Source organism: Ceratotherium simum, unplaced genomic scaffold (assembly GCF_057802395.1).
Source record: "Ceratotherium simum simum isolate JZ-2026a unplaced genomic scaffold, ASM5780239v1 HiC_scaffold_47, whole genome shotgun sequence".
NCBI lineage: Eukaryota > Metazoa > Chordata > Mammalia > Perissodactyla > Rhinocerotidae > Ceratotherium > Ceratotherium simum.
Genome location: NW_028261263.1, coordinates 278,656 through 291,813, shown reverse-complemented (window position 1 = coordinate 291,813; position 13,158 = coordinate 278,656). Strand labels below are relative to the sequence as shown.

The following is a 13,158-nucleotide window of genomic DNA, read 5'->3' as shown; positions in this document are numbered from 1 at the left end:
CATTATGTCTTCAATTTTAAATATTTCCTTTTGAAAGTCAGTGTAATAAATATTCATTCTTCTGGCTCATATTTAGGATGCAGCTTACAAAGAGAAGTCTGTGGTTCTTCCTTCCATATCCCATCCCTCCGGCTGTATGCATAAGGAGGCAATACCAGGTGCTGTGCTTCCTCCTGACTGAACATTCTCTGTGTTAATGCTGGCTGGGCAGAGATCAGAGTGTGGTGATGAGAAGATTGGGACTAGTGAAATTATTAGGTTTCTTTTCACTAAAAATAGAGCATCAGTGGTCATCCCAAAGCAGTAAATTGGCATGCAGTAGCAAGTTATTCATGATGTAGGCAATTTGCTTTCAAGTTTTATCTAAAGGAATGATGCTTCTTATGGCAAGTTCTGTATAAAATTTATGGCATTTCAGGTTAACGCTATTGACCACCAGGGAAGACAGTAAAAAATTGAGAGTGTATGCCAAATAATCTTCTGTAATAGTAGACTCATGCTTTCTTCATTTGACCTCTGATTGCCTAGATGATAAGGGCTGCACTATACTGGAACAGCGTACAACACCCTGGACCTTTGAGTCTTGGCGTCTGCTTGAAGCTTAATGACTCACATCACTCTTGGCAACCGTGCTTCCGACTTACAGCAGTAATGCTGGTTCATGTGGATAATGGAAACAGTTTTCTGCCTCTGCTAGTAAATGGTCTTAAATGAACTTTGTTCAAAGAACTTTCCTTATAGAACCATTCACACTGTTTTTGACCTTGTACAGAACTCATTCTCCACTGTAAAAATAGTCATCACTGGTTAGAGAGAGAAAATTACATAGCTATTGAATACGACTGGCATAACCTGAACCATGAAAATTGAAGAGAAGGGATTTTCTAGAAAAAATTACTTTCTATCCTTGCTGTGTAGTGTTATTGTTTCCTCTATTTTTATGCTTGAGACTAGCTTTTTGGGGATTTATATTACCCAAGTAATTAGCTTTCTAATTTCCTTTGGGAATTATTAAACTGCCTAATAGGCTAAATGGTTTAGTATAATTGATATATGTTTTGACTTTTAGGTATTTAGAATTCTAATGAGGGATTTCAGTTGTTCTATTTACACTGAAAATAAATAAAACTACTCTAATTTTGAACTTTAAGGAATACTTAAGAAATGAAATATTGCAATTGGCATAAAGCTTTACTTTTATGTTTCAAAAATTAATTCATTTATTAAATGCATGTGTGTGTGCATAAGTGTGTGTGTTTGTATTTAACAAAGGCTATGATAGTGACATACCTGAAGTATTACAGAAAAAAATCAGAAGTTTGGGAGAAGTATTTGAATCTATGGGAAATTTCACTTTGTGAAGACCCTTACGTGAAACTAAGCATACCACGAGCTCACTAAAATGATAAAGTTAGCACTAAAGTTGCTAAAAGGATCATTTTAAAGATCTAGGAGTGTTGCTGGAATATTGTTCAGATATATTTTAGGAGACGATTCTGATTATCTTCTTTATGAGGAAAATATTTAGATTTCTATGCATTCAGACTTTCTCTTTCAAGATCTATTAAAAATATCAATTGGAAATTTATTCCAATTCTTGAGTGCCTCTCATATGCAAAGTTCCATGATAGACAATCTGAGTAATATTTATTCTTTCATTTCACAAATATATATTGAGTTTTTTATATTGTGAATCACTGGTAGCTTTCAATAAGCTAAAAACTAAATCTCTTCCATTTATTAGGAAGGTCAATCTGCCTGTGGTACCTGGGATGATTGATGGGTGAATGAAATAAAACTGAAGCCAGGGAGACTGATTTAGAGGTAATTCAATAGCCAAAGAATGGACTGCAGAGGAGCTAGACCAAGGCAGTGGCAATGGGAATAAAAATAAAGGAATGAATTGAGAAATATTTTAAAAAGTTGACTGAGTGTATATAGGTGGTATAGGTAAGAGAAAGAGATAAATGAAAGAAGATTCAAGAATTTTAGTTTGTGTCATTAAATGAAAAACAGTGAAACTGCTAGAAATAATAAATCCAAAGGGGCAGATGATAAGTAGAGAAAGACCAAGGCTTTGATTCTAAAAAATATGAAGGTTATGGTAGAGACTTCCAGTTGCAGGGGTTCATTGGCATTTGGGGCTATGCAGAGGAATGGGTAGATTAATGTAGTGGCCAGGGGATCATCTAGTTGGATGGAGAAAGATATAGGGCAGGAAAATTGAAGTTTCTCTCTCAAGTTCCTGTTGTTGAGATTGATATAAATAAGTGAATTTTGAGTTAAATATCCTATATTCAAGAACTACTTTGTCATAACTACTATTACATTGTGGTAAATGTCTGGGAATTTAGTGAGGTGATCAAGGTTTAGTAGTTCATACATACATAAATGTACATATACAAATAACCACATAGATTCAATGATGAACCTTTCGTCTTAGTTTTCTATGATTTATTTTGGTACCTACTTATATCCCTGGACAAGAGTGATATAATTGCAGGTATGAGGCGAAGGTTTATCTTACCTAGGAGGCAAAGTTTATGCCCATCCCAGAGTTTAGACTGAGCACTTCCCCTTTCTGAGCTCCTCAAGCTTGCCTAATAAAAATGGATTCACAACAGAAGAAAAAACACAGCTCCATAATGCTTCTTTTACTTTTCTTGCGAGTGAAGCAAATGGAATTGTCTAGGTAGAGACTAAGTTCTTAGAGAGATTGGGAGGACGTGGAGGGGAAGAGATAGGGAAATGAGTATTTTTACATTAATTTCTCCATAGTGGGAGGGGAACATACCCAAGAATAGAGAGGTGAGACCTCAGCGCTCCAAGTAGTTTTCTACAGACCTGGGAGCTGCAGCTATGAAATACCTGGAGTCAGAAGGAGATCTGCATCATTCATATCTCTTCATTGAATTCTCAGCTCAGTGCCATCTCAACTCTGTTCGCGTTGGTCACCATCTCATCCAGACTCAGCATATAGAGCCCCATCCTCATTTTGGTAGTGATCATCCTGCATTCATCATATCCCATGGGTCTTTAGCCAATGCAAAGACTAAACTGCCCTAATCTCCCTAATCTTTAACCAGATGTAATGGTAATGATAAATTTCAGGTCAACAGCCAGGAAAGAAAATGGAAAAACGAGCAAGGAAATGGACTGCCACCGAGAACTTTCAGAAAGGAACTTAGCTTTATCAACACCTTGATTTCAGCCTTGTGAGATTCTAAGCTGAGTCGACTGGACTTCTGATCTATGGAAACTGTGAAATAAAAACTTGCGTTGTTGAAAGTGGCTACATTTGTGGTAATTTGTTATGAGAGTAACAGAAAATTAATATAGATAGTTTCTAGTTTGGGACAATTATGAAAAAAACTGTTGTAAAACTTAAATATAGATTTTTTAAACACAAATTTTCATTTATTTTGGGTAAATATCTCGGGGTGTCACAATCAATTCTTGTTATTTGTGGTAGTTATGTTCTATAAAGTCACCTTGAACACTGAGTTAGCGAGTAATGAGACATTGTTCCTAGGAGAAATGCAGGGTTAAGTTTCTGTGAGCCTCTAGCCGCAATGTTTTTGTCAACTGATCAATACGTAACTTTGTTTTACGTGTGTTTTCTGTTTAATGACACCGTATTTAATACACATTGTTGCTTCATTAACACTGAACTCATGGCTAACAGCACTGTAACTTGTGGCTGAACAAAACTCATCTAACACACATTTTTTCCATAAGGCACTTTACAGCCTTCTTGAGTTTAAAAACACTAGACAGCACTTCAGCACTACACACCTAGGGGCCATTTTAAACAGCAAAGTCACCAACAAAAAGAACAAAAATGCAAAAAAAAAACAACAACATAGAAAACTAAATAGACTGAGAAAAGGACACATTTACAATATGAGAGTTAAAACAAGAAGCCAGAGCATTGCCTTGTTCAGTCTCACCTGGGAATGTGCATGTTGAGTGACTCAAATTTTTTACTGCTCTGTACACGCCAAGGAATGACCACAAAAGCCTCATAAGTATCGATTTGGGAGTTACAAATGAATTTCAGCAAGTGGGCAAATTCACAAATGTGGAATCTGTGAATAAGGAGAATTGATTGTATTATTGTACCATACGGTGAGTGTATGTTTAACTTTATAAGAAAATGCCAAACTGTTTTCCAGAGTCACTGTACCATTTTGCATTCTCACCAGCAATGAGTGAGAGTTCCAGCTGCCCACTCCCTCACAGTAATTAGTATTGTCAGCTTTTCTGATTTTAGCTATTCTAATAGATATGTAGTGGAATCTCATTGTGGTTATAATTAACATTTCCTTAATGGCTAATTACACTGAACATCTTTTCGTCTACTTATATTTCACCCTTATATCTTCTTTGGTGAAGATATTTCTGTTCAGATATTTTGCTCATTTATTAAAAATTGTGTTGTTTGATTTCTTATGGCTGTGTTTCAAGAGTTCTTTCTGTAGTATTCTGGATGTAAATCCTTTGTCAGATATGTGATTTGCAAATGTTTCCTCCTAGGGTATGGCTTGTCTCTTCATTCTCTTAAGAATATCTTTGGCATAGCAAATATTTTAAATTTTGACAAAGTCTAATTTATTAATTTTTTCTTTTATGAGTCATGCTTTTAGTGTTGGATCTAAAATCTTTTTGTATAACATAAAGTAATACAGATTTTCTCTTACTTTTTTTCTAGAAATTTTATAGTTTTATATTTTACATTTAGGTCCATGATGCATTTTGAATTAGTTTTTGTACAAGGTGTGAGATATAAATTGAAGTACAGATAAATAAATAAAATGTCCAATTGTTTCAGAATCATTTGTTGAAAGACTATCATTTCTTCATTGAATTGCTCTTGCATCTTTGTAAAATATAAATTAACCATATAGGTGTGGATCTACTTATGGACTTGATTCTGTTCCATTGATCTATGTGTCATTCTTTTCTCTAATACCACACTGATTAGTGTAGCTTTATATTAAGCCTTGAGATTAGGTATCGTGAGTCCTCCAACTTTGTTCTTTTTTTCAAAATTGTTTTGGAAATTCTAATTACTTTGTCTTTCCATATAAATTTTAGAGTTAGCTTGCTGACAAAAAAACAAAAAATCCTGCTGGGATTTTGACTGAGATTGTATTGACTCTGTCTATCTATTTGAGGTGAATTTTCATCTTTATTGTATAAAGTCTCTTAATCCATGAACACATTATTTCTCTTATTTAGGTTCCCTTTGATTTTTTTGATCAATATTTTGTGTTTTCAGCATACAAGTGCTGCACATATTTTGTTAAATTTATAACTATGTATTTCATTTAGTTGCTTTTTAAATTTCAATTTCCAATTGTTTATTGCTAGTATATAAAAAAATTGAACTTTGTATATTGACTCTATAATTTTGACTTTGTGAACTCACTGATAGTTTCAATAGTCCCCTCTCTCTTTTTTTTTTTTTTTTTTGTAGATTCTATAAGGATTTTCTAAGTAGATAATCAGGTAGTTTATGAATAGTGATAGTTTTATTTCTTCCCTTCTATTGTGTATGCCTATTTCTTTTCCTTGTCTTAGTGGTGTGATGTTGAATAGGAGTAGGTGAACATCTTTGCCTTCCCCAAGTTTGGGGGGAAACATTCAGTCTTTTACCATTATATATGATGTTTGCTGTAAATTTTTTTAAATGCTACTTAGGTTAACGGAAGTTCCTGTACATTTCTAGTTTGCTGAGAGGGTTTTGTTTGTTTGTTTTTACTATGAATGGATGTGGAATTTTATAAAATGCTTTTTCTGCATTATTTGAAAAGATCTTATGGTTTTTATTCTCTAGTGTGTTTATGTGATGAACTATATTGAGTGATTATATGTTGAATCAGCCTTGCATTTCCAAGATACACCCATACACCCACTCGATTATGACATATTATCCTTTTTATATACATTGCTGTATTTAATTTGTTATAGTTTATTAATAATTTTTGTGTCTATGTTCAAGAGGGATAGTAGTCTGTAGTTTTCTTTTCTTGTGATATCTTTGTCTGCTTTTGGTATTGACGTTATGCTGGCCCCACAAAAGTATAAGAGGAAAGTGTTCTATCCTCTTATATTTTTGGAAAGATATTATGTGTAATTGATATTGTTTCTTCCTTAAATGTTTTGAAGAATTCACCATTGAAATAATCTGAGTCTGGATTTTCCCTTGTTAAAATGTCAGAATAATGTTTAAAACATGTAATTGAGCGCATATTATGTATCTGAAATATTGGTCACTTTCTCACGTATATTCTCAATTTCTATAATACATTTATTACCTCTACAGTGAGTTTTGGCTTAAGTTAGCACAAGGTATCAATGGAAAGAAAAATCAATAAGTAGGTTTGATGCAAAGTAGACACTACTTTGTTAGTATTCTTGATTTTTCACTGAAGATGCTGAAATCTTCCAGTCAAAGAGCTAGACCTAAAGATGAGGCAACTTGTAACCTTAGATTTAGTCATGAGACTCATTTGAGCCCAAGTTTTCTTACCTAAAAAATAGATATAATGCATCATAAAATGTGTTACATCAGATAAAGTATTCTGAATTTATGCCTAATTTATAAATGACCTAATTGGTTGGGTTTTAATGGAATATAAACATTCATTTTTCATCAAGTTAAAAAGTATCAAGGGTTTAAGTTATTTAACTGTGAAAGAAGAAACTAGTTAGTTGTTCATCAAAATATGCATTCCCTTTACTCTCTGGGTACATAGGAAGGCTATTTCTCAGCCTCCCTTGGAGGTATTTGTGGCTATGTGACTGAATTCTAGCCAGTACAATGCGAGAGGAGAATTGCATGCCTCTTCTAGTCCTGGTTGCTAAAGGCCTCTTCCATGCAGTCCTCCTTGTTTTGTTCCTCTTCAGGCTGGCTGGGTTGGAGACAATCAATGGTGACCTTGAAGACTGCTGAGCTGCTGAGAACATGAGTCCCTGAATTATTGCGTGGATAAGAGTTGCCCTGCCAACACATTCCCCTGTCCGGTAATGTGGTGTGAAAAACACAATAATCTAATGCGTTTAGATCATTTGGGGATACACTTGTTAACAACAGCTAGTGTTACCCTAACTTGTACAATTAGAGAGGGTAAGGGTTCTCTCCTAATATTACTATAATTTTCTTTTTTTAAAATTATTTTATTGAGGTTACACTGGTTTATAACATTGTATAAATTTCAGATGTATGTTATTATATTTCAACTGCTGTATAGACTGCATTGTGTTCACCACCAAATGTCTAGTTTCCATCCATCACTATACATATGTGCCCCTTTACCCCTTTTGCCCTCCCCCCATCCACTTCCCCTCTGGTAACCACCCATCTACTCTCCTTATCTATGTGTGTGTGTGTTTGATCGTTTTTTATCTTCCACATATGAGTGAAATCATATGGTATTTGGCTTTCTCCATCTGAATTATTTTGCTTAGCAAAATACCCTCAAGGTCCATCCATGTTGTCACAAATGTCACAATTTCATCTTTTTTATGGCTGAGTAGTATTCCACGGCATATATATAAAACATCTTCTTTATCCATTCATCTGTTGATGAGCACTTGGGTTGCTTCCAAGTTTTGGCTATTTATAATTTTCTTACTAGGAAAAATAAATGTTCAAATTTGAGCAATCTCAAATGGAACAGAAGTATCCTATTTCAGAGAAGACACAATTTATCATCCCTCAAAACCTATAAATCAAAAATAAAAAAGAAAAATAATTTTTAAGAGTTTGTTAATCAGTGAACTATTTCAGGGGAGGATGTTTGTGATTGTGTTTGTTTGTTTAAGGATAGGCATAGTAATCCAAGTAATGCTGCAGAGGAGAGCATTCCACACAGCCATGATATTTAGTTTATGTAGCTAGAAACTTTACTCACACCTATAACTATGTGAGACAGTGGGTGAGCAATGTAGATTTTAGGAATTGCTAAATGACTCTGGAGAAGCTAAAGGATTTATATGTACTTGAAAGCAATATGAACTATCGGATATTTATATGGCTCACTAACAATTTCCATGTTTCTACTTTCACGCTGAGAAATATTTGCACACATTTAAACAGGATGTCACAGTACTTTAGGAATAACAAACCAACAGTTAAAATGCAGAGAGACAATAGATGCATGCTCTTTCGGTATGATGGAAGATTGTTTAGATTTCAAGGTTTATTTTGCCCTGCCAACAGTGTTATTAATCATCCTTCCTCATTTCCTTTCACTGCCGGGGTTTGACAAGGATTTTCTTTCACCTTGAAAAACTACACATGGTGGAGAGTTTCTTGGCCTTATTCCTGCAGTCTTAATACCTTATACCCTACTGAGGAAGGGTAAATTGCCTTTTATTCCATATTCCACTATATTTCTGAAAAATGGTTTTCAAATCACAGATTTGATTCCTCTCTTGGTATTGAAAGATCATAAACAAATACGTTTTTATGTTATTTTTCTTTAGTAAGCTTTATGATTTTATCCTCGGCAACTGGACTAATTCAGTAAGCAGCAGACCATAAGGCAGTGAGTGGATACACTATTAATTTTTATTGCTAAAGTTTCCTTTATGTACTATTTGATCTGAAGATGTTATTCACATTTTTATGGTGATACTGGCAGACTTGAGAAAATCTAGCTGTATAATTCTTATTCATAAAGCCTGGGTATTTTTAACTCAGCAGCCCAGGGAATGGCAACAATTCAAATCTCCTCAACCAGTTCATTAAGTGAAACGTCTTGTGTGGGAGAGGGAAAGTAAAGCGGGTGGGTAGTAGTTTTGTTGCTCATTCAGTAGAGCACAATTGGGGCGGTTTAGCTACAGTAGTAACATCAGTTCACTACAAGAGCTCGGTGGATGATTTATTCTTTCCTTTGTTCACCTTCAAAATGAGAAGTATAGGCCTGAATCACCTCAAGAATAGCTTCTTAACATTGCTTTGATTCTGTTGCTGCACAAAATTGTAGCTGAAGCTGTTGACCATTAAAACAGAATGGTCAAGTTTAAAAAAGAACCACAAAAGGAAAACAAAGATGTGTCCCATTTCCAAATGGGCATTCTACAGGCCCTTGTCTCCAAGACTGTTTTGCTGCTGACTTTGAAGTTGTACGAATTGTTAAGTACAGCAGAATCTCCTTTCCCAGGCTCACACTGATTCATCCAATGCTTTGAATCCATATTCCCTCACCTTCGAAAATAATGTGTGTCCTATAGAGACATGGAGGAAGTGCTGGATATGATAGAAAACACTGGGGTGGTAATGGTAATACCAGCCTTCAAAGGACTATATTACATCAACTTGACCAATATTTATGGAGGACTTATTGTAAAACTTCATGGAAATACAAACAAATATAGTCCATGCCCACTAGGAGCTTGATCAGAGAAATAAGATCCAGTCATAAAAGATACATAAAATATAATTGATAATCATGCAAAAGCTGTTTTAAATCTGTGCAGTGCTATATCCTAAGTGACTGGTGTGAGCATTTAAAGGGAAGTAGCTCATTCTATGCTGTTATGATCTGAGAAGTTTTACAAGCATTTGGTTTACTCTTCGAAGGTTGTTTCATGTTAAGCAATATTAGAACACAAAAGATTTTTATCTTTACATCCATGAGGCAAACAATAAATACCAAAGGCACGCAAAGAGGAAGACATGATTCAAGGCTGGAATGAGCTGAAAATTCTTTATGGAGGACGTAAGATATGAGTTGGGTATCTCCTAAAATCTACGGCAAACATAGTAGTTAACAGTGAAGGGTTAGAAATTTTCCTTTAAAATGAGGACTGAAGAAAGACCATTGATGATTGTTTCTATTTAACATTAGGCTAGTGATCCTAGTAAACATATTAAGATAACAAAAAGCAATGAAAGAATGAGAATTTGAAAGCAATATACAAAACAGCCAAGTTGCTGGGCACAAATCTATAGCAGATGCTTTCTGAAAAAGCTTTAATGAGATATAATTCCCATACTATGCAATTCACCCTTTATTTAAAGTGTACAATTGAATTTTTATATTAATTTTAGTATACTCACAGTTGTACAGCTATCATCATAATGTAATTTTAGAACATTTTCATCAATCAAAAAAGAAACCCTGTACCGTTAATAAAAAAGAAACCCCATACCCTCGTCCCACACAAAATTTGTCTATTCCGGACGTTTCATATGAATGGACTCTTACAACATGTGGTCTATTGTGACTGACTTCTTTCATTAAGGATGATGTTTTGGAGCTTCATCCATGTTGTAGTATAGATCAACACTTAATTACGTTTTATTCTTTATTGCCAAATAATATTCCACTATATAGATAAGTCAAATATTATTATCTATTAATAAATAGATAAATCCATTCATCATTTAATAGACATTTGGGTTGTTTCCACATTGTGGCTATTATAAATTATGCTGCTGTAAACATTCACGTACAAGTTTTTGTGTGGATGTATGTTCTATTTCTCTTGGCTAGGAGGAATTGCTGGGTCATATGACAACTCTATGTTTAACCATTGGAGGAACTGACAGACTGTTTTCTCTACCCACCGGCAGTATAGGAGGTTTTCAATTGCTTTACATCCTCACCAAACACTTGTTTTTATCTGTCTTTTTGATTATTGCCAATCTACTAGGTATGAAGTGTGTCTCGTGGTTTTGATTTGTGTATCTCTGATGGCTAATGGTGATGGCACATATTTTCATGTGGTTGTTAGCTATTTGTATATTATTTATGAGAAATGTCTATTCAAATCCTTTGCCTATTTTTAATTGGGTTATTTATCTTTTTATTGTTGACTTGTGAGAGCTCTTTGTATGTTCTGAATGCAAGTCCCTTATCAGATATATGATTTGCAAATATTGTCTTATCCTGTGGGTTGTATTTTCACTTTCTTAATTGTGTTCCTTAAAGAACAAAAGTTTTTAATTTTGATAAAGTCCTATTTATCTACTTTTTCTTTCATTGCTTGTGTTTTTATGTCATATCTAAGAATCCATTACCTAATCCAAAGTCATGAAGATTTATTCCTATATTTTCTTCTAAAAGTTTTAGCATTTTAGCTCTCACATTTAGCTCTCTGATCCATTTTCAGTTAACTTTTGTGTATGATGTGAGAAAGGTGTCCAAATTCATTTTTTTGTGTGTGGATATCTAGTTGTCTCAGCATCATTTGTTAAAAAGATGATTCTTTCCCCATTGATTTGTCTTGGTACTCGAAATCATCTGGCCATAAATGCGAGGGTTTATTTCTGGACCTAAAATCTTTTCCATTGAGCTATATGTCTACTTATGGCAATACCACAGTGTCTTAACAACTGTAGTTTTGTAGGAAATTGTGAAATCTGCTAGTGTGAGTCCTCTAACTCTGTTATTTTTTCTAAGTTTTTTGGCTACTCTGGGTCCCTTGTGTTTCCATATGAACTTTAAGATCAACTTGTCAATTTCTGCAAAAACCACTAGCTGGCATTTTGATGGTAATTGTGTTGAATCTGAAAATCAATTTAGGGAGCATTGCCATTCGACAATGTTAAGTTTTCTGATCCTTACACATGAATGTCTTTCCATTTGTTTAGATTGCATTTACTTTCTACAATGTTTCATAGTTTTTAGAGTATGTTTTGCATCTTTTCTTAAATTTATCCCTGTCATTTATTCTTTGGATGTTATTAATGAAAATGTTTTCGTAATTTTATTTTCTAATCGTACATTGCAACTGTATATAAATACAACTGTTTTTTTTACTTTGATCTGTGTCCTGTAACCTTGATGAATCCATTTGTTAGTTCTAATAATTTTTTAGTGGATTCCTTAGGATTTTCTATACATAAGATTATGCCATCTGAGAATAGAAGTCGTTTTACCTCTTCCTTTCCAATCTGGATATTTTCAAATTTCTTTTTCTTCCCCAATTGCCTTGGTTAGAACCTCCAGTACAGTGTTAAACAGAAGTGCTGAAAGCAGATCTTTGTCTTGTCTCCAGTCATAGGAGGAAGGCATTCAGTCTTTGCCCATTAAATATAATGTTAACTGTAGGGATTTTTGTAGATATCCTTTATCAGGTTGCGGAGATTTCCTTCTCTTCGTAGTTTGTTGAATGTTTTTTATCATGAATGATTGTTGGATTTTGTGAAATGCTTTTTTCTGTCTATTGAGATCGTGTGGTTTTGTCATGTTTTCTATTGATATGATGTGTGACACTAACTGATTTTCAGATGTTGAATAAATTTTGGATTTCTGGGAAAAATCTCACTTAGTAATGATGTATAATCTTTTTCATATACAGTTTTCATAAACTGGATTCAGTTTGCTAGTAACTTGGAGATGTTTGTGTGTGTATTCATGAGAAATATTGTTGTATAGTTTTCTTTTCTTGTAATATCTTTGTCTGTTTTTTGGTATCAGAATAATACTGGCTTCATACAATGAATTGGGAACTGTTACCTCCTATTCTATTTTTTTTTTTTTTTAGAAAAGTTTATGAAGAATTGCAGTTAATTCTTCTTTGAATATTTGGCAGAATTCACCAGTAAAGCCAGTGGGGCATGAGCTTTACTTTTTCAGATGTTTTTGATTATTTTATTTCTTTACTTGTTATAGTATATTCTGATTTTCTAGTTTTTCTTGAGTCAGGTTTGGTAGTATGTTTTTCTAGCAATTTTTCCTTTTCTTTATTTGTTTATTTTAATTTTTGTGAGGAAGATTGGTCCCTGAGTTAACATCTGTTGCCAGTCTTCCTCTTTTTGCTGATGAAGATTGGCTCTGAGCTAACCTCTGTGTCCATCTTCCTCTACCTTGTATGTGAGATGCCACCACAGCATGGCTTGTTGATCAGTGTGTTGGTCCGCTCCTGAGATTCAAACCCACAAACCCTGGCTGCCAAAATGGAGCACACAAACCTAATCACTATGCCACTGGGCTGGCCCCACAATTTGTCCGTTTCGTGCAAGGTATCTAGTTTGTTGGCATACAGTTGTTAATAGTATTCATTTATACTCTTTTTTATTCATGTGAGGTCGTTAGGGTCGCTCCCTCTTTCATTACTGATTTGTAATTTGAGCCTTCTATCTTTTTCTCTTGGTCAGTTTACCTAAAGTTTTGTCCCTTTTGTTAATCTTTTCAAAGA

The 13,158-nt window shown here is 34.2% G+C and overlaps 1 protein-coding gene across 15 annotated transcripts in view; it reads left to right on the top strand.

Annotated features, from left to right (window-relative positions):
• LOC147911212 (uncharacterized) overlaps window positions 1-13,158 on the top strand; it is a 130,082-nt gene that overhangs the window by 95,564 nt on the left and 21,360 nt on the right. For 14 of the 15 annotated variants that reach the window (XR_015551422.1, XR_015551420.1, XR_015551421.1 and 11 more), the window contains one exon: window positions 6,913-7,029. The gene's annotated coding sequence lies outside the window, so the exon portion shown is untranslated. Of the gene's footprint in view, window positions 1-76; window positions 159-6,912; window positions 7,030-13,158 lie in introns of all 15 variants that reach the window. The other variant, XR_015551424.1, reaches the window with a different exon arrangement.